This window comes from Macaca nemestrina, chromosome 10 (assembly GCF_043159975.1).
Source record: "Macaca nemestrina isolate mMacNem1 chromosome 10, mMacNem.hap1, whole genome shotgun sequence".
Lineage (NCBI taxonomy): Eukaryota > Metazoa > Chordata > Mammalia > Primates > Cercopithecidae > Macaca > Macaca nemestrina.
Window position 1 is genome coordinate 75,346,229 of NC_092134.1, and position 21,460 is coordinate 75,367,688.

Sequence of the window (21,460 nt, forward strand, 5' to 3'; positions counted from 1 at the left end):
ATCCCCACCAAAATCTCAAGTTGAAATGTAATTCCCAGTGCTGGAGGTGAGACTTGGTGGGAGGAGATTAGATAAGTGGGCTGTTTCTCATGGTTTAATATCATGCCTCCCCTCCCCTACCAAGTGCTGTCATCACAATAGTGAGTTATTGTGAGATCTGGTTGTTTAAAAGTATGTGGTACCTCTGCACTCTCTCTCTTCCTCCTGCTCAGGCCATGTGAAGTGTGGGCTCCCTCTTCATCTGCTATGATTGTAAGTTTCCTGGTGCCTCCCCAGAAGCTGAGTAGATGCCAGAATCATGCTTCCTGTACAGCCTGCATAACTGTGAGCCAATTAAACCTCTTTTCTTTATAAATTACCCAGTCTCAGATATTTCTTTATAGCAGTGCAAGAATGGACTAATACAGAAAATTGGTGCTGATAAGTGGGGTATTGCTATAAAGATACATGAAAATGTAAAAGTAGTTTGGAACTGGCTAGCAGGCAGAGGCTGGAACAGTTTGGAGGGCTCAGAAGAAGACAGGAAGATGAGGGAAAGTTTGGAACTTTCTGAAGACTTGAATAATTGTGACCAAAATGCTGATTAGTGACATGAACAGTGAAGTCCAGGCTAAGGAGGTTCCAGATGGTAACGAGGCACTTGAGAGTGATAATATCACTCCTAAGATAGGATATCTGGTGGAAGAAATTTCTAAGCCACAAAGCATTCAAGATGTAGCCAGGCTGCTTCTAACAGCATATCTCATATGCAGGAGCAAAGAAATAACCTGAGGAGGGGGCGGAGCAAGATGGCCAAATAGGAACAGCTCCAGTCTCCAGCTCCCAGTGCGAGCAACACAGAAGACAAGTGATTTCTGCATTTTCAACTGACGTACTGGGTTCATATCACTAGGGAGTGCCAGACAATCGGTGCTGGTCAGATGCTGCAGCCCGACCAGTGAGAGCTGAAGCAGGGCGAGGCATCACCTCACCTGGGAAGCACAAGGGGGAAGGGAATCCCTTTTCCTAGCCAGAGGAACTGAGACACACAACACCTGGAAAATTGGGTAACTCCCACCCCAATACTGCACTTTACCAAGGGTCTTAGCAAACGGGCACATCAGGAGATTATATCCCACACCTGGCCGGGAGGGTCCCACGCCCACAGAGCCTCCCTCATTGCTAGCACAGCAGTCTGCGATCTAAGGGCAAGGCAGCAGCGAGGCTGGGGGAGGGGCGCCCGCCATTGCTGAGGCTTAAGTAGGTAAACAAAGCCGCTGGGAAGCTCGAACTGGGTGGAGCTCACAGCAGCTCAAGGAGACCTGCCTGTCTCTGTAGACTCCACCTCTGGGCACAGGGCACAGCTAAACAACAACAACAACTATAAACCAATATTTTACAAATATTTTACAAATATTGGTTTATAGTTGTTCATTTCAACAGACACAGATCATTTCAACACATGATCATTTCAACAGATACAGAAAAATTATTGCACAAAATTCAACATCGTTTCATGATAAAACTCTCAATGGTTTCGATATGGAAGTAATGTATCTCAAAACAATAAAAGCCACACATGACAAACCCACAGCAAACATCATGCTCAATGGTAAAAAGTTGGTAGCTCTGTAATTCCAGTTCTTTGGGAGGCCGAGGCTGGTGAATGATGAGGTCAGGAGTTCCAGACCAGCCTGGCCAAGATGGTGAAACCCTGTCTCTACTAAAAATACAAAAGTTAGCCAGGCATGGTGGTGGGTGCCTATAATCCCAGCTACTTGGGAGGCTGAGGCAGAAAATTGCTTGCACCTGGGAGGTGGAGGTTGCAGTGAGCTGAGATTGCACTCAGCTGGGTGACAGAGTGAGACACTGTCTCAAAAAAAAAAAAAAAAGTTGATAATTTTTCCTTTAAGATCAGGAACAAGATAAGGATGCTCTTTCTGACCACTTCTTTCAACATAGTACTGGAAGTCCAAGCCAGAGCAATTAGGCAAGATTAAAAAAAGACATCCTAATAAGAAAGGGAGAAGTAAAATTGTCTCTGTTTGCTGATGGCATAATTTTATACATAGAAACCAAAGACTCCACCAAAAAAACTGTTGCAAATGATAAATTCAAAGTAAAGCTGCAGGATACAAAATCAATATATAAAAAGCAGTGGCATTTCTATACGCTAACAACAAACTATCTGAAAAAGAAATTAAGAAAATGATCCCATTTACAATAGCAATAACAAAATATTTGTATTTATCATCTATAAACCAATAATTTGTAAAATTCCTGACTGTCTTTCTTCCAGAACTTTGAAAAGTTTTGAAATCCATAATAGGTTTTTTTTTAAGTGTAAGTCAATGTTATTACAGAATGACAATTTTTGTTACATCTTTTGAACTGGTACATTCATGGAGTGTGGGAACTTCTCTTACTTGCAATACAGCATAACAGACATGACTATGGCCATTACTGTCACAAAGTCATGGGTTTCGACCTGGTTCTGTCACTCACTGGCTGAGATCCTGACCAAGGTTTTTAACCTCCCTGAGGCTCAGATACCCCATCAGTAAAATGGAGATAATAATACCTATTTCAGAGGAGTGTTGAAACAATTAATGTATATTTAAAGCACTTAACAATATGTAACATTATCAATCATAAAAAGATCTCAGTAAAGAGCCCATTATTGCTTCTCACTGCTTTATTTCTTACTTTTATCTAAGGATGTTATATTTTGCTTTTATTGGACCCCAACTCCATAATCCAGGAAAATATACATTCCTGGCCAAGCAGGAGCTCTCCTTTGTGAGCATTCTTCACACAAGTGTTGTAGAAGGGCATTTAATTAAAAGACAATAACAGAAACATTGGCCTCTGGAAACATTAAGCATCATCCCTTATTATGAAGAGCTAAGCAAGAAGCAGGGGGGTTATCAGGCCACCCCTGAGGGATCTCTAGCACCATAATCAACCTTTGCGTATCAGGTATTTGGCAGCTCCCAATCTTGTTATACCCACTGCAACATACATGATGAATGGCATTCATGTGTAGCACCAAGATTAAGGGCTTTGGTACAGATGTAATATGCTGCAGGTTGTGTACAACAATTTTCCCTTCTCCAATTCACTCACATCTTTGAAGGCTCACAGAAGTGCCAAAGAGACCCATGTCCTTGGATGACCTCATCATGCAGATCACTTTGAATTTGCTATAATTTCTAACAAGTAATTCATTTTAAAATTTGGTAACTGTTATTAATAATAAATTACTTGTGATGCACCTCACAAAGGACATACCTTGATTGAGTACTGCTGCTCCCAAATGAGGGCTACCAGAGTTCAATACAAATATTGAAGCTAAGGGTTAATTATTAGTAGGAGTTGCAGTAATCTCACCTATCCTAACACCTACATTCAGATAAAACTTTCTTGCTTGCCCCTTCTTCTGAGAAAACCTAGATCCAGTTAGGTATTACATTTAATAATTCACTAAAAAGATTTTTTCTGTTTAATTACCTATGTTTTTTCTTTAATGACCCAAAGTGTTTAAAATGACAGCATGTTTTAGAAAATGTTTATTATATTTTCTTATCTTAATATTCTTCACGTAGTTGTTCATGGTCATTTTGAATATTATGAGTAAACTGCCACCAAGCTTTGATTAAACAGTCTTTAATAACACATGATTTATAAAGTGTCTTGTGTTGAAATACGTTTCCATTACTTTTCTTCATGTAGTACCATTAAGACAGAAATATTATATATTCTTGCCAGCACATGTACTCTTGAACAGGTCATATTTGTGACTACTTCTAGAATAATTACACAGAAAGTAAATGAAATTAAAGATACTTAATATAAATGGTCGCCCTCAAAATACGCTACCCATATAAAAGTGTCTGTGGAGCTGGTGCTCATCTCAATGGGCTCCCAACAGATGGAGTGTTCTATTTGTCACATTACTTTGGAGCTTCAAAATGTGCCTGATGGGAATTCTATTACCTGCACCAGCTGTACAGGTGACCTCCTTGCCTTCCACTTGCCAGATTCAGAATATAAGAGACATTTTTAAACATGATTTTAAAATACAGCATATGCAAATATGACCATACTTGACATATTTACTCCAGTGCCAAAAAAAAGTCTGTCCTGTCTGCTTTAACTCCTGGATGTACAGGATGTATGGTTTTCCATCTTCTGAAAGTCTTTCTACAAAAATGTACTAATGCCTGTCAACATGAGGAGAGATTTTTAAAGGTTTGTTTTGTTTTCAACACCTACAAATATGTTTTCTTTAACGTGATAAAACATCGTAAAGAGTTCTTATTTTCTTACCAAACAAGAAATTAAATGATTAAATGTAGAATTTGAGAGACATGTTAAAGGTGTCCTCAACCCAGAAATATCTTCCTTCCCAATGCCTGAAAGTTCTCCATTAGTGACACATTATTTGGGATTCGGCGATCTCAATCCAGGCATTTCCAGGCATACTTTTTATAAAATGCAGCAAGCAGAGCCAGGATTGAAACCCTGTTTCATTTGCCTAAAAAACTCTTGCTCTTTTCCCCTACAACATACTCTTTCCTTTGGATGGTCATCAGTAACAATATAAATGTGAAGGAGCTTTTTTCCTAAGTGAGAAGAAATAAATTAGCATCTGCAAACCCTAAGGAAGCAGAGTTGAAGACTCAGGAAAGGGGGAAGGGCATAGATAAGGAAACTGAGAAAAGACATAAGAATAATGTCTACTTCAATTTTGCCTAGATTTGGCCATGACTAGAATCTGACTTCTATTAATTCTGTCTACAATGTAACATAGTGGTAACCCATCTTAAAGATCTCCTGTCACTGCAGAAACTCCACCCAATGGTCCCTATTCATATAACATGTATTACAATATGTCAGACTGGACTGAATTACAGATGGAGCATCCAGCTATTTTTATTTGCTACCTTATTGAGCAGGCTGTAAAATAAACTTTGAAATGCATTATAATTGCAGTGAACACTCCTAGCATAGGTTGTGTCATCTATATACCATTTTCCACTAAAAAGAAAAGGGCTCCTTAAATAAATGACTTATTCTGAATCTAAAGAGGAAAATGCAGCAAGATGGGTCTGGGACATCCTTTTGAGAGGAAGCTTTCAATCACCCATGAGTTCATGTCAAAGGCAAATGAACCAACTTGAGGGGACTTGTATTAACCTTGAAGAAAATCAAAAAGAACAATAACTGCAGTGGATTGAAACACGTCAGTGCTATAAAATATTAAAATACATATAAACACTATAAAGAAAAGAAAAGGAGAAACTTATTGATTAAAAGAAATTTAAGAGACGTAATAAACAAATGTGATTTTGGTCCTTCTTTAGATCCTGTTTGAAATGAACCAACTGAAAAGACATAGGGACAATTTGAACATGGACTGGGTATCAGACAATACCAAGAAATTATTATTCATTTTTCTAGGTGTGATAATGGCATAATGGTTAAGTTTTAAAAAAAAGAAATTATGAGAGATGCAAGTGAAAGCATTTACTGACATGTGGGTCAAGATGGCTTGACTAGACAGAGCCACTAAGAACTTCTCCCAGTGAGACCAGACCAGCAAGAACATCACACTTTGAACTGATCTTCAGAAGGTAGGCATTGAGAGTGAACAGAGGGAGGATGCAAACCCTGGGCTAAAGCATGAGAAAGCCGGGAACCTTGCAAAGGGTTGCCAAGCACCAGGATTCATTCCTGGCCCTGAGTGGCTCCTGGGGAAAGGGTGAGTAAAATAGGTGTGGAGTGGCCCAGTCTAGCCACAAACTTGCAGAAGCCTAGCTGCAGGAGACCCTATGACCTCCATGGACATTTGAGCTGGCAGGAAGAGCTTCCTGGAGAGTTGGCAGGAACAGAACTCGAGCCTGCATGGAGCCCAGAGAGTTTGGCGTGGGAATGGTTGCAGTGGAGCACAGCCAGGGACACGTATCCCCAAGGCTCACCAGGCTTTTCTACGTGGATTTGACCTACAGTACAGAGCTATCTTGCCCATGAGATGGGGCCAGTCTGATCTAAGCACCCCTCTATCTGCTGGCTTCTGCCAGGGGCCCTGCCTGGCTGCACCCACTAATAGTGCAGCCTCAAGATGCCCAACCAAGGTGCTTCCCAGTGGTCACTGCTATAACTCTTTTGCAGGCAGATCTTGTCTAACCATTAGAGAGCTTCTGCAGATGGGCTCCCACCAGCACACACACATCCACAGCCACCCCCACCACCACCACTTTGCCAACATGCACTCACTCTCAGCCTCCCCCCACTGCTTTGATGGTACACATGTGCACACGTGAACCCCATCGTCCTACTGCTACTGACATGTACATGGGGACCCCACCACACCACTGCCACTAGTGCACAGGTGCAGACCCTACCACACAACCACCCTGCTACTGCTGGCATGTGTATGTAAGCGCAGGCTCTGCTGTCACTGCCCTGACAAAGTACTTTTGCCAGCACCTTTCCCAATCAGAGTGTTGTTACCAGAAGACCAGGAATATCTCAGCCCCTGCAGTGCTGTAGGTGATTAACCTCAAGGGGACAGAGAACAAAGCCATGGACCTAGTCCCCAGACCCCCAGGGTCACAGTACATAGTACAAGAATGCTGAGCTGAGCCTTGGCCCCCTGAAATCATCCAGAAAACAAAGCCAGTCAGCTAAACCCAACTTATATTACCATCAAACCCTCAAGTGCCTCAAAGAATATGAAAGCAAAAAGCTCCATCCAAAAAAAACAGCAACTTTAAAGATTAAAGAAACATCAGCCCAAACATATAGTTTTTTTAAAAAGGCACAAAACTCTGAAACTCTAAAAGCTAGAAAACTAGAGTGTCTTCTTACCTCCAATTGACTTCACTAGCTCCCCAGTAATGGTTCTTAACCAGACTCAAATGGCTGAAATGACAGACACAAAATTCAGAATCTGGACAGCAATTAAGACCACTGAGATTCAGGAGAAAGATGAAACCCAATCCAAGGAATATAAGGAATCCAGTAAAATGATTCAAGAGCTGAAAGATTGAACAGCCATTTTAAGAAAGAACCAAACTGATCTGATAGAGCTGAAAAACTTATTACAATAATTTTATAATATAATCAGAAGTATTAACAGCAGAATACACCAAGCTGAGGAAAGAATCTCAGAGCTCAAAGACAAGTTCTTCAAATAAATTCAGTCAGACAAAAATAATGAACAAAGAAGTTTTAAAAATGAACAAAATCTCTGAGAAATGCGGAATTAGATAAACAGATCAAACCTACAACTCACTGGCATCCCAAAAAGAGAGAAAGAGTGAACAAGCAACTTGGAAAACATATTTGAGAATACTGCCCATGAAAATGTCACCATCCTTGCTACAGAAGTCAACATTCAAACTCAGGAAATTTTGAAAACCCCTATGAGATACTATATAAGATTACCATCTCCAGGAGACATAGTCATCAATTCTCCAGGGTCGATGCAAAAGAAAAACTAGTAAAGCCAGCCAGAGGGAAGAGGCTTTCACCTACAAAGGGAACTCCATCAGGGTAATAGCAGACCTTTCAGCAGAACCCTACAAACCAGAAGAGACTGAGGGCCTATTTTCAGCAGTCTAAGAGAAAAAAAAAATTCCAACCAAGAATTTTATATCCAATCAAACTAAGCTTCATAAGTAAAGGAGAAATAAAATCCTTTACAGACAAGCAAATGCTAAGAGAATTCATTACCACCAAACCTGTCTTACAAGAGATCCTTAAGGTCATGTCAAACATCGACAGGAAAGACCATTACCAGCCACCATAAAAATATGCTTAAGTACATAACCACATGATGACAGGATAAAATCCACACATATCAATATTAACCTTGAACATAAATGGGCTAATCACCCCACTTAAAATGCACAGAGTGATATGTTGGATAAAGAAGTAGGACCCAAATGTATGTTGTCAAGAGACTCATCTCACACGCAATGACACCCATAGGCTCAAAGTAAATGGGTGGAGTAAAATTTCTCAAACAAATGGAAATACAAAATAACAGGAGTTGCTATTCTTATTTCAGACAAAACAGATTTTAATGACAATCCAAAGGAACAAAGAAGGGCATTACATAATGGTAAAGAGTTCAATTCAACAAGAAGACTTAACTGTCCTAAATATATATGCAGCCAATACTGGAGCACCCAGATTCATAAAACAAGTTCTTAGAAGAGATTTGAAGACATTTAGATAACCACACAATAATAGCAGGAGACTTCAACAACCCACTGGCAGTATTAGGTGGATCATCGAGGCAGAAAGCTAACAAAGATATTTGGTACCTAAACTTGACACTTGACCAAATGAACCTAACAGATTATGGAACACTCAACCCAACAGTAAAAGAATATACATTCTTTTCATCTAAACATGGTACATATTCTAAAACTGACCACATGCCCAGCCATAAAGCAATTCTCAACAACTTTTTGAAAACCAAAATCACACCAACCACACTCTTGGAGCACAGCACAGTAAAAATAGAATCAATACCAGGAAGATTTCTCAAAACCATACAATTACATGGAAATTAAACAATCTGGTTCTGAATGACTTTTGGGTAAAGAATGAAATTCAGGCAAAAATCATGAAATTCTTTGAAATTAATATAAACAAGGATACAGCATACCAGAATCCCTGGAACACTTAAAGCAGTGTTAAGAGGAAAGTGTGTGGTGCTAAATGCCCACATCAAAAAGTTAGAAAGATCTCAAATTTACAACCTAACATCACAACTAGAGGAACTTTAAAAATAAGCAACGGGCAAACCAACCCCAAAACTAGCAGAAGTCAGGAAATAACTGAAATCAGACCTGAACTGAACAAAACAGAGATGTGAAAAACCATACAAAAGATCAACAAAACCAAAAGTGGTTCTTCTAAAGAATAAATAAGATAGATAGACTGCTAGCTAAACTAATAAAAAAAGGAATATCCAAATAAACAGAATCAGAAATGACAAAGAGTACATTACTACCAAGCCCACAGAAATACAAGAAACCCTCAGAGACTATTACAAACACCTCTATGCACACAAACTAGGAAACCTAGAAGTGGATAAATTCCTGGAAACATACAACCTCCCAAGATTGAACCAGGAATAAATTAATACCCTGAACATACCAATAATTAGTTTCAAAACTGAATCAGTAATAAAAAGCCTACCATTCAGTAAAAGCCCTGGACAAGACAGATTCACAACCAAACTCTACCAGGCATATAAAGAAGAACTGTATCAATCCTACTAAAACTGTTCCAAAAAAAAAAAATTAGGAGGAGGGACTCCTCCATAACTCATTCTATGAGGCCAGAATCATTCTGATACTGAAACCTGGCAGAGACAAAAAAATTTTAAAACACTTTAGGCCAACACCCCGATGAATATAGATGCAAAAATCATCAACAAAATACCACCAAACCAAATCCAGCATCTCATTAAAAAGATAATCCACCATGATCAAGTAGGCTTTATCCCTGGGATGCAAGGTTGGTTCAACATATGCAAATCAATAATTGTAATTCATCACCTAAATACAACTAAAAACATAAACCACACAATCATCTCAATAGACACAGGAAAGGCCTTCAATAAAATTCAACATCCCTTCAAGATAAAAACTGTCAACAAATTAGACATCAAAGGAATATACCTCAAAATAATAAAGACCATCTATGACAAACCCACAGTCAACATCATACTGAACAGGCAAAAGCTAGAAGCATTCCCCTTGAGATGTGGAACAGATAAGGATGCCCACTCCCACCATTCTTATTCAACACAGTTCTGAAAGTCCTATCCAGAGCAATCAGGCAAGAGAAAGAAATAAAAGGCATCTAAATAGGAAGACAGGAAGTCAAACTATCTCTCTTCACAGATGATATGTATCTATACCTAGAAAACTCCATAGTCTCTGCCCAAAGGCTCCTAAATCTGATAAACAACTTCATCAAAGTTTCAGGATAAAAGATCAATGTACAAAAATCAGTAGCATTTCCATACACCAACAATTTCTAAGCTGAGAGTCAAACAAGAATGTAATCCAATTCACAATAGCCACAAAAAAAAATAAAATACCTAGGAATGCAGATAATGAGAGAAGCGACAGATCTCTACAATGAGAATTACAAAACACTACTGGAAGAAATTGGAGATGCCACAAACAAATGGGAAAACATTTCATGCTCATGTATAGGAAGAATATATAACCATATTGCTCAAAACAATTTACAGATTCAATGCTATTCCTATCAAACTACCAATGGACATTTTTCACAGAGTCAGAAAAAAGCTATTCTAAAATGTATATAGAACCAAAAAAGAGCCTGAATAGCCAAAGCAAAGCTAAGTAAAAAGAATAAAGTCAAAGGTATTATACTACCCAATTTCAAACTATACTACAAGGCTACAGTAATCAAAACAGCATGGTATTGGTACAAAAACAGACACATGGAACAATGGAACAGGTTAGAGAACCCAGAAATAAAGCCACACACCTACAACCATCTGATCATTGACTTTCAACCATCTGATAATTGACAAAGTCAACAACAACAAGCAATGGGGAAAAGATTCCCTACTCAATAAATGGTGCTAAGACAACTGGCTAGCCATATGCAGAAGATTGAAACTAGCTCCCTTCCTTTTGCCATATAAAAAAAAATCAACTCAAGGTGGAGTAAAGACTTTAATGTAAAGCCTATAAGTTATAAAAATCCTAGAGGAAATCCTAGGAAATATCACTGTGGACACAGGCCCCAGCAAAGGTTCCATAACAAAGACACCAAAAGCAATTGCAACTAAAAAAATATTGACAAGTGAGTCCTAATAAACCTTCTGCACAGCAAAAGAAATTATCAACAGAGTAAACAGACAACCTACAGAATGGAAGAAAATATTTGCAAACTTTGCATCTGACAAAGTTTTAATATCCAGAATCTATAAGGAGCAATTCAACAAACAAAAAACAACCCCATTAAAAAGTGGACAAAGGACATGAACAGAAACATCTCAAAAGAAGACATACAAGCAGCCAACAAACTTTTTTTTTTATTATACTTTAAGTCCTAGGGTACATGTGCACAACGTGCAGGTTTGTTACATATGTATACATGTGCCATGATGGTGTGCTGCATCCATTAACTCGTCATTTACATTAGGTGTTTCTCCTAGTGCTACCCCTCCCCCTTCCCCCACCCCACAACAGGTCCCAGTGTGTGATGTTCCCCAACCTGCATCCAAGTGTTCTCATTGTTCAATTCCCACCTATGAGTGAGAACATGCGGTGTTTGATTTTCTGTCCTTGCGATAGTTTGCTCAGAATGATGGTTTCCAGCTTCATCCATGTCCCTACAAAGGACATGAACTCATCCTTTTTTATGGCTGCATAGTATTCCATGGGGTATATGTGCCACATTTTCTTAATCCAGTCTATCATTGATGGACATTTGGGCAGCCAACAAACATTTTGGAAAATGTTGCATATCACTAAACATTAGAGAAATGCAAATCAAAACAACAATGAGATACCATCTCACACCAGTCAAAATGGCTATTATTAAAGAGTCAAAAAATAACAGATGCTGGCAAAGTTGCAGAGAAAAGGAAATGCTTATACACTGCTGATAGGAATGCAAATTAGTTCAACCACTGTGGAAAGCAGTTTGGAGATTTCTCAAAGAACTTAAAATAGAACTACCATTTAACCTAGCAATCCCATTATTAGGTATATACCCAATGGAATTTAAATCTTACTACATAATGACACATACATGCTGATATGGTTTGGCTCTGTGTCCCCACCCAAATCTCATGTCAAATTGTAACCCTCACATGTCAGGGAAAGGACTTGATGGGAGGTGATTGGGTCATGGGGGTGGATTTCCCCCATGCTGGTCTCATGATATTGACTGAGTTCTCACAAGATCTGATGGTTTAAAAGTGTGGCACTTCTCCCCTCACTCTGTCTCTCCTCCCACCATGTAAGATGTGCCTTGCTTTCCCTTCACCTTCTGCCATGATTGTAAGTTTCCTAAGGCCTCCCCAGCTATGTGGAACTGTAAGTCAATTAGAACTCTTTCCTTCATAAGTTACCCAGTTTCAGGTAATTCTTTTTATAGCTGTGTGAAAATTGACTAATATAGAAAACTGGTACCAGCAGCGTGAACCACTGCTATAAAGATACCTGAAAAGTGGAAATTACTTTGGAATGGGGTAATGGACAGAGGTTTGAACAGTTTGGAGGGCTCAGAAGAAGATAGGAAGATGTGGGAAAGTTTGGAACTTTCTAGAGACTTGTTCAATGGTTTTGACAAAAATGCTCATAGGGATATGGACAATAAAGTCCAAGCTGAGGTGGTCTCATCTAGAGATGAGGAACTTATTGGAAATTGGAGTAAAAGTCACTCTTGCTATGCTTTAGCAAAGAGGCTGACAGCATTTTGCCCCTGCTCTAGAGATCTGTGGAGCTTTGAACTTGAGACAAATGATTTAAGGTATCTGACAGAATAAATTCCTAAGCAACAAAGCACTCAAGATGTAGCATGGCTGTTTTTAAAAGTGCACATTCATATACATGAAGAAAGAGATGGTCTGAAATTAGAACTTATATTTAAGAGAGAAGCAGAGCATAAAAGTTTGGAAAATTTGTAGCCTGACCCTGTAGCAGAAAAGAAAACCCATTTTCAGGGAAGAAATTCAAGACAGCTGCATAAATTTGCATATGTAACAAAGAGTCAAATGTTAATAGCTAAGTCAATGAGAAAAATGTGTCCAGGGAATTTCAAAGATCATTGTGGCAGCCCCTCCTATCACAGGCTTGGAGGCCAAGCAGGGAAAAATGGGTTCATGGGCCAGACCCAGAGCCCTGCTGCTCTCTGCAGCCTTGAGACATGGTACCCTGTGTCCCAGCTGCTCCAGCTCCAGCCATGGTTAAAAGGTGCCAAGGTACAGCCCAGGCCACTGCTTCAGAGGGTGTAAGCCCCAAGCCTTTGCAGCTTCCATGTGGTGTTGGGCCTGTGGGTATGCAGAAGTCAAGAGTTTGGGAACCCCCACCTGGATTTCAGAGCATATATGGAAATGGCTGGATGTCCAGGCAGAAGTCTGCTGCAGGGGCAGAGCCCTCGTGGAGAAACTTTATAGGATAGTGCAGAGGGGAAATGTGGGGTTGGAGCCCCCACACAGACAGCCCATTGGGGAACTGTCTAGTGGTGCTGTGAGAAGAGGGTCACTGTCCTTCAGACCTCAAAATCGTAGAACCACAGACAGCTTGCACCATGTACCTAGATAAGCTGCAGGCACTCAACACCAGCCTGTGAAATCAGCTAAGGGGCTGTACCCTGCAGAGCCACATGGGAGGAGCTGCCCAAGGCCTTGGGAGCTCACCCGTTGCATCAGTGTGCCCCGGACATGGGACGTGGAGTCAAAGGAGATTATTTTGAAGCTTTAAGATTTAATGACTGCCCAACTATATGAAGAACTTGCATTAAGGGCTGTAGCCCCTTTGTTTGGGCCAATTTCTCGCATTTGGAATGGGAGCACTTACCCAATGCCTGTACCCCATTGTGTCTTGAAAGTAACTAACTTCTTTTTTATTTTACAGGCTCATAGGTAGAAGGGGCTTACCTTGACTCAGATGAAACTTTGGACTGTGGACTTCTGAGTTAATGCTGAAATGAGTAAAGACTGGGAAACTGAAAGAAGAAAAAAATCTGGAAAGCAGGCAGGACTAAGTTGTAGCTGCCACTCAAACAGACAGAACAATATGTGGAAACTCACATTGTAAAATTTTGCTACAAGAACCGCTGCAGAAACATACCAGGAAAATCAAAAAATTCACAGACCCTTTGAAAGAAGCAACTTGCTGCTGCAAACTCCATGAGACAACCAAAAAACTGCAAGTACCCAAAGTGTGAGAGGGGAAAGTCTACCTCTGAACACACATCCTGAGGAACCTGAAAACCAGATCACAGGAGAAGGATTGAACCTTAACTAGAGCTGAAATTAATTTAGAGAGCCAAGCAAAATATAAAATAAAAGCAGCAGTAGGAAGAGTTCTGTAAGCACTCCTGGTCTCCAGGGAAGCCATTTATAACTTTATCTCACAGGGGTCCTAAAGAGAGCAGCCAGTAAAATAGGCAAAAAGCCACAGGGAAAGGGAGACTTTAAGCTGAACTTTGTAATAATTTTGACAAAGCATGAATTTTCCTGGGCAGAAGCCAGGTATCAAACAGGAAGTACAGATATGAGCACAGAAGCCATGGCAGAGAGGGAGTGGCAGGCACTGAAAGCCCTGCTTGCTTTCTCAGCGGGGAGGCTTGTAGCCTGGGTCAAGATCTCAGCCCCATGCACTGGTGGCCTGGATATAAATTCAGCTCTGTTGGCTGTTGGGAGAGCACAGCGGGAATGAGATTAGCTTTGCTGGCTGCATGAGAGCTGGGTAAGGCCTGTCACTGCTGGCTTCCCCCACTTTCCTGGAGACCTATATGAAGCTGCAGGGGCAGCCATAATCCCCCTTGGAACATAACTCCATTGGCCTGAGAACCACCCCCATTCCCAACAATGGCCACAGCAAGCCCCAGCCAAGGAGACTCTGAGTTCAGACCCACCTAACCCTACCCCTACCTGATGGTCTTTCTCTACCCACCCTGGTAGCTGACAACAAAATGACAACAAAAGACATAAACTCAAGGGAACTCTAAGACCTTGCCCATCACCTGAGAAACTCAAATACTTATCCAGGCAACCTTAGGGCAAGCTTGAATCCCTACTATACTACCACAGCTCATGCTCTTTTGAGGGCACCACCTCCCGGCTGGAAGCCAACCAAATCAAGTCATTAGGAAACCAACTCAACACTAAGGAAAGAGAAGGCCAACGAACTCCAAGGAAAGAGAAAACAACAGCTAGTTCAACCACCTGGATAACCAGAAGTCTTGAGTCTGTCCACTTGACAACTTCACTGCTAGCATAACCAGCATTTAAGAAAACCAGTGCACTAAACAAAACTATAAGCAAGGATTCTCAGAGAGTCCACTTCACTCCCCTGCTACCTCTACCAGAGCATATGTTGGTATCCATACCTGAGAGACCTGAAGATGGATCACATCACAGGACTCCTTGCAGATACTCCCCAGTACCAGCCTAGAGCCTGGTAGCTCTGCTGGGTGGCTAGACCCAGAAGAGCAATAACAATTACTTTAGCCCGGCTCTTAGAAAGCCCCAAAACTAGGGAAGTAGGGAGAGCACCACATCAAGGGATCACCCCATGGGACAAAAGAATCTGAAGAGCAACCCTTGAGTTCCAGATCTTTCCTCTGACATAGTCTACCCAAATGAAAAGGAACAGAAAAACAATTCTGATAATATGACATAACAAAGTTCTATAACACCCCCAAAAGTTCACACTAGCTCAACAGTAATGGATCCAAACCAAGAAGAAATCTCTGAATTGCCAAAAAAAAAAAAAAAAATTCAGAAGGTCAATTATTAAGCTACTCAAGGAGGCACCAGAGAAAGGTGAAAAACAACCTAAAGAAATTTTTTAAAATGCAGGATATAAATGAAAAAATCTCCCGAGAACTAGATATCATAAATTAAAAAATCACAACTTCTAGAAATGAAAAACTCAGAGAAATGCAAAATACACTGGAAAGTTTCAACAATAGAATTGAACAAGCAGAATAAAGAACTTCAGAGCTCGAAGACAAGGCTTTTGAATTAACTCAATTTGACAAAGACAAAGAAAAAAGAATCAAAAATAGGATTATGTTGAATTACCAAACCTAAGAATAATTTGAGGGTTCCTTTAAAGGAGAAAAGTTATGTTTATATGAAACAATGCTCTTTTTACTCGAATGTCTGTAGTATTATGCTTCTGTGTTTTAATATTGAATGTTTATTACTCAATATCTAAACTGTGAGGGACAGGGTGATGTAGTGGAAAAAACCTTCAAATTGACCTGGGTTCTAATTGATTCTGACAGTTACTAGCTGTGTAAATGATAAGCCACGAATTTTCTCTGAGTCTATGTCTTTATCTGGAATATGGGAAGAATACTCACTTCACTGGTTTGTTAAAATAATAAATTTAAAAAGACATTCAAAGTACCTGAAAAAACATCTGGCACAAAATAAGCAGTTACTTAAAACAGCAAGCTGGCTTGGAACCCCAGCTGTTGTCCACAGGCCATCAATGAGGGAAGATCGCAAACAAGCAAGTTGGAACTCCATGGGCACAGGCCAAAGCTGTTATCCACAAATGGAAATCTCCTCTCTCTCCCTTTCTCCCCTCTCCCTCAACTTCAAAAAAGTCCTAAGCCCTCTTTTAAGCCCTTCCAATTGTTTAAGTCGGCCCACCCAATTTAAAGTCAACTGATTAGGGACTGTAATCAGTTGTGAGTGAGTAATCCAAGAGAGCAAAAAAACAGAAGCAGAAATGTCTTTGCTCATCTAGCATTGGCAGTCACACACCATCACTTCCACTGGTTTCTTTTGGTCACTCAGAGCAAGCCTGAAATGATATGGAAGGGGACTATACAAATGCATAAAGTCAACTGATTAGGGACTGTAATTTTTCAATTACATCTGCAAAATCCCTTCACAGCAGCACCTAGATTTGTGTTTGAATGACTGGGAGAAGGGATGTGTGTGTGTGTGTGTATGCTACAATATGGCTGCTGCATCTTTTCTATCCTCCCCCTCTCATGAGACAGTATCTCTAGTTGCCCACTGTATCTGGAAACACACTAGAAAGTGAATTCTGAGGAATATTGTTCAACCTCACCAAGTTGACACATCCCAAAGCCACCACGCACTCTCAAATTCCTGACCAACAGAAACTACAAAGAATAAATTTTGATCCCTGTTTTAAACCTCTGGGTTTTTTAGATAATTTGTTAGGCAGCAGTATGTAACTGATACAGGTTTGATTGAACAGGTTATCTGGAATCAAGTGTAACTACTAACTAGAAGGGTAATTACTAAGGAAAAGCTGTTGCCTGAAGTCACCTGGGTTTTATTAGGTTTGTACTTAATGAATTCAAATAGTGTGTGTGGATATAACATTTGTGTGTAAGTTTGGTTTTGTAGATGGGGGCTTATTTGTGGGTGTGGATAGGTTTAGGTATGGTCTTCAACAGAATCAGGCTAGCAGAATAACAAAGTGCAAGAAGCAGGTCAGGTAGAACATTTTGATTTTTCTCTGAAATACCTGATGGATCTTAATATTTTTTGGAGAATAAAGTAAAAAATACTTGGAAGACTAAATTAGCCCAAACCCGACTTCAAGATGCCTCACCCTAAAATGATCCTACAACATGAGGTGTGACGTAAAGGAGCACAGACCGTACAGTCAGACATGTCTGGGCCCTGGCTCCAACTCCGTCTCTCACCAATGATGTTCACTTGACCACTTTACATAACCTTCCTGAGCCACAGATTCTGCACTGGTAAAATAATAATATTTTATTATTATTATTATTATACTCCAGGAGTCTAGGCTTTCCTTCTAGTTGTCAGAGTCTTTGGAGGTTTAAAAAAAAACAAAAATGTCTGGTCAAGAAGTATCTTAGATTTTATTAAATGAATAGGGCCCAGGCTTGCGAGTCAGGCTATGTTCCAGACACACCTGACTCAGAGATTACATAATCCAGAATGTTACAGTATTTTCCTAGTCTTCTGTGAGAAAATACCTGGTCCAACAACCCATATAACAAATGGGAAGAAGAGGTTTCTGGGACTGTCTTGTCCAGAGACTTTATCTCCTTTGATAGTCCGTGATTTAAAATTTGATTTAGGTCTTCCATTGTTCTTTGAGGAAAGCAGTGACTGGAACTTCATTGTCCATATTAGTGAAGCTGGTTCCTATCAGGAAAATGAAGGAAGAGGGAAGAGAAGGTGTTTGTTAGGAAATGAGAAGGAATTGCTAAAGAAATTCCTTGGAACATTGGGAAGATAAAATGAATAGCTATTGTGCAAATACTTGGACATTCACAGCCATGCAAAGCTTTGATATCCTTGGGTGAAAATGGGAAAGAGAAAAAACAAAATGTCCCATCTGCCACATTCACTTTCAATTTAAGTTTCATATTAAAATATGAAAAGTCTCATATTAAAATTGCTGCTTAATGTGTCTTAACATCAACTTCAGATGGTTATATAAGGATTAATACAATAACTTATAAAGCACCAAAAATAAAACAGATGCTCAATAAATGCTCAGTCCCTTCCCTTTTCCTTAGTATAGCAAAGTCAGTTTCTTATGCAAGTTTTCATCTCTTCCAGCCTTCTCCTATATATTCCATCCCCCATCCCACCCCCACATCCCTTACCTTGGCATTTCTTTTTTTTTTTTTTTTGAGACGGAGTCTTTGCTCTGTCACCCAGGCTGGGGTGCAGTGGCGCGAACTCGGCTCACTACAAGCTCCGCCTCCTGGGTTTACGCCATTCTCCAACCTCAGCCTCCCGAGTAGCTGGGACTACAGGCGCCCGCCACCTCGCCCGGCTAGTTTTTTTTGTACTTTTAGTAGAGACGGGGTTTCACCGTGTTAGCCAGGATGGTCTCGATCTCCTGACCTTGTGATCCGCCCGTCTCGGCCTCCCAAAGTGCTGGGATTACAGGCGTGAGCCACCGCGCCCGGCCCTTACCTTGGCATTTCTAAGACAGCTGCACAAGGAAATTCTGTGGGGAGAGAGAATGTCAAGGGGCATGTCACTTCCCCACAAAGCAACTCACTCTCCTTCCCATTTTGTTATATGAGTTGTTTGGCCAGGTATTTTCTCACAGAAAACTAGGAAAATACTGTAATGTTCTAGATAATGAAATCTCTGAGTCAGATGTGACTGGAACATGGCCTAACTCCCAAGGTTGGACCCCATTTATTTAATAGAAGCTAAGATTCTTCTTGATTCTGAAGCAGTTTTCTCACAGGTCTAAACAGCCCTGCCTCCAGCGTTTAATCATGGGATTCACTTCAATTCTGCTTAAATGTACTCTTCCACACACTCCGCTCCTCTCAGCCCTGACTGTTCAGCAATGCATTCCCCCAGTGAATGGGCACGTCCAGGTTGACGGGGATTTACACTTCACCTTTTACCTCACAATGCCACTTTAGGAATGGAGAAGCCATTAACCACTGGTTCAAATCATATGGTTCAAACCCAAAATGACTTTAACACTTGCTCTTTTCAGAGACCTACCTTTACAAGCACAATTTAAATTAAGCAGGATCTCAGAGACAATCTCTTATCCTTTTTTTTTTTAATAGGGTTTTTCTTTTTTTCCTGGTGAGGGAAAGGTTTGGAAAAAACATATATATGTATGTATACACATATATACATATACGTATATGTATATATGTATATATATTTATGTGTGTAAAAATATATATACACACACTATATATTTTTGTTTGTTTGGCCTAGGAGAGAAAGGGATGGAGCCGGAATGTACGTATTTCACTTTTTTAAAAAAAGCATTTAAACCCAGTGCTCAGTACACAAAGGGATGCCTCCAGTAACTGAAAAGGGCTGAACTTCGGCATGTTTAATGTTAGAATCTGGCAAACAGTTTTAAAAGTTGGTTTTCAAATCTCTGCCCTAGTATCATTTATTTCTCTCAATGCACAAATACCAGGGAGCCAGTGGACCAGAGAAGGTAGATGGATAATTGGGCAACAGCACAACTCATTTCTCAGTTGGCAACCTTTTAAAGCTTTTTAAATCCTAAACAGCAACTTGCCTTTCTATTCCTCTTTTCCTCCTCCTGGCTGATGTCTGCAACAGACTGTGCTGCCTCTGTTTTGACAGGCCTAAAAACTCTGTCCACTGTTAATATCAGGAAAAACACCCAACACAAACCTGTTGAGAATACCCACCCAGCCTTTTAACAGCTCAGGACATTTCCAAGTCTCCATGTTTCTGCCTAATGGGAAGATCCTGTTTCCAGCTTGCACCACAATAGAGAAGTTGTTCATCTTGTGAAAGATGGTGAAATAAAATCATCTTTCCATTTGAACAGCAGGTATAAAAGAGAGCAGAATCCATGTCCTCAATGAGCTCAGCACCAGCAAAAAGCAGAACCGTGGTGCTGCACAAGTGGAGTAGGGTCCCCGAGTTCACATGGATTAACAGCGGGCTTTTTGTAGAGCCATTTTTGAGGGAGCAAATCACCTTAGCAACACTGAAACGAAAAACTTCATATTTAAAACATTGATTGTGGCCAGGTGCAGTGACTCCTGCCTGTAATCTCAGCACTTTGTGAGCCCAAGGTGGGTGAATCACCTGTGGTCAGGAGTTCAAGACCAGCCCAGCTAACATGGTGAAACCCCATCTCTACTAAAAATACAAAAAATTAGCCAGGCATGGTCGTGGGCTCCTCTAATCCCAGCCACTCGGGAGGCTGAGGCAGGAGAATTGCTTGAACCCGGGAGGCAGAGGTTGCAGTGAGCTGAGATCGCACCATTGTACTCCAGCCTTGGCAACAAAAGCGAAACTCCATCTCAAAAACAAAAAACAACAACAAAAAAAAAATTGATTCTCAACTCTGGCTACACATTACAATCATCTGAATAGAACTAGAAATACCTGGGTCCCACCCCTAGAGATTTTGCATTTTTTTAAGAACTCCAGCAGGAATTTTGATACACAGCCAGGACTGAGAACAGTTGACTAGGAACATGGAGAAAGTTCATAAACAAAGACTGTAGATTAGGATCTTGTTTGCAGAAAAAAACCTCCCAGAGCAAATCAACAGATGAAGATTAGCAGCCCCTGGACAGCACAGTCACATCTTGTGATGGCTCCTTACTCGGAATTTGGGTTTCGTACCAAAACCCAAATGTGACCCAAAATATACAATTTGCTATACATTTCCATGTATATTGATTGTTTAGTAGAGTATCTCAGCTGAGCCACAACTGGAATGCAAAGTCTAGCTCCTCGCTACTCCCAAGATGTAGTCCTTAGACCAGCAGCAGCAGTATAACCTGGGAGTTTGTTAGGAAGGCAGAGTATCAGCTCCATCCCAGTCCTGCTGAATCAGGATCTGCATTTCATTCAGTGAAATGCATGGAAGGCCATTGTTTTGGACTGAGCTCCTGCACTAGGCCCAATAGAGGAGCCCAAACCAGAATGAAGTCACTTATGCAAGGTGCCATGTTATCACACTGAACTTTGAAACCTACCAGTTTTCCAAAACCAGGAAATTCACAGCAACCAATCAGAAGGGGCCTAGTTACCTGAGCCAGCAAGATAAGGAAGTAATCTCTATTTTAACCCTATAAGGAAAGTAACTTTTAAATGACCCATTTGCTTTTTGTTCCCTGTTTCTGCTTTCTTCAGTATTTTTCTGCCTATAAAGCCAATCTCATCTGCTCAGTTCATTGGACCACCTATTTTTATAGATGAGACACTGCCTGATTCATGAATCAC

General features: G+C 40.4%; 1 long non-coding RNA gene across 1 annotated transcript; it reads left to right on the forward strand.

The window, feature by feature from the left end:
• Positions 1 to 224: 224 nt before the first annotated feature.
• Positions 225 to 15,451, forward strand: LOC139356553 (uncharacterized). The gene is made up of 3 exons (XR_011608556.1): positions 225 to 324; positions 753 to 871; positions 13,632 to 15,451. It is a non-coding gene; the product is annotated as an uncharacterized lncRNA (long non-coding RNA).
• Positions 15,452 to 21,460: the final 6,009 nt, after the last annotated feature.